Genomic DNA, 1,389 nt, shown 5'->3' on the forward strand with positions numbered 1-1,389 from the left:
CCTCCTAATTGTGGATCTTCTCCAAGGCTTAGTGTTCTGCCCTCTGTTCTTACTTTTCTACATATTTGTTCTTGGAAGGTTACATGAATGTAGGGGTTCAAATCTTAACTCTGTACAAACAAGCCCCCAGGCTACATTACCAGATCTAACCTCTCTGTTGAGCTCCAGTCCCATACCACCAATCTGCTTTCTGGATACATGCATCTGGTTTGAAACCCAGTATGTCTAAAAATGAATTTATCCTCTTTACCTAGAATTGATTCATCCTAGCTTCCTCATTTCCACTGTTTGGTATCTACCATTCTGCCCATCCTTTAGATTTGAAAACTTTGTGTAGTCCTTGATTTTCTTTTCCTTTATCTGTTCTAATGAGTCACTAAATCTACTGATTCCTTTTTGAAAATGTCCCTACTTTCTGTCCCTTCTGTTACATTCACTAATTAGTCTTTTTTTTTCATTTTTAATAAACATTTTATTTACTGACCAACAAAGTAGTTCTAAAACTGTAGCTTCTAGAAGAACAACTTGTTTTTGCTTGTCTTGTACCTTTCCTCAAATTTAACCTTGGCCTCCCTCCTCGCCTTATATTTTAGTGCAGGGTCACAGAACACATCCGTGTTGACAACTGTTTTGTCCAATGGGATATCCACAGAGTATCTGGTGGGCATGAGGTGGTTGTAGTTACAAACTTTCACAACAGACCTGATTTTTGATCTCTTGGCAATCTTTTTGCCTATTGCAGCAGTCACTTTTCAAGGGTAGCGGTCAATACCTGCCGCCAAGGCATGGCCGTAGGGCTTGCCAGAGGTCCCATCATTAGTGTCCTTGATGATGATGGTTTTTTTGCCCAGAGTACTGTCCGACCAGGACTAGCACCACCTTCCCGGGTTTCATGAACTTGCCCATTCCGACATGAAGCAAGTCGCTCCTAGAGCCAAAAGCCTAATTCTTCTGATTGGTAAGTCTCTCCCCTCTCTAATCCATCTTCCACACATCTGCCAAAATGATTTTCCTAAAGTGCTAGTCTATGTGCTAGACCATGTCACTCTTCTACCCAATAAATTCTAATAGCTCCCTAATGTTTCTAGGATCAAATAGAAATGTTTCTGTTTAGCTTTAAAGCACTTCCCAACCTAGCCCAACCTAGCTTTATAATATCTTATTGCCCTTCCAGAACTCTATGGTCTGTTCAGACTGCCATATTTGCTGCTCTTCTGTCTCTTTGTCTTTTCATTGGCTGTCTCCCATGCCTAGAGAGCTTTTTTGAATCACCTCTACTTTATGGAATCTCCCTTGTTTTCCTACAAAATTCTATTTACAAGACACAAGAAAACTTTTCTAATTCCTCCATCTGCTAGTGCCCTCCTCCTACCAAGTTTATTTTGTGTT

At 40.5% G+C, this 1,389-nt stretch overlaps 1 pseudogene; it reads right to left on the reverse strand.

The window, feature by feature from the left end:
* Positions 1–497: 497 nt before the first annotated feature.
* On the reverse strand, positions 498–906 carry LOC114034789 (annotated as a pseudogene).
* Positions 907–1,389: the final 483 nt, after the last annotated feature.

This window comes from Vombatus ursinus, unplaced genomic scaffold (assembly GCF_900497805.2).
Source record: "Vombatus ursinus unplaced genomic scaffold, bare-nosed wombat genome assembly UNPS02009062.1, whole genome shotgun sequence".
In the NCBI taxonomy this organism is placed as follows: Eukaryota; Metazoa; Chordata; class Mammalia; order Diprotodontia; family Vombatidae; genus Vombatus; species Vombatus ursinus.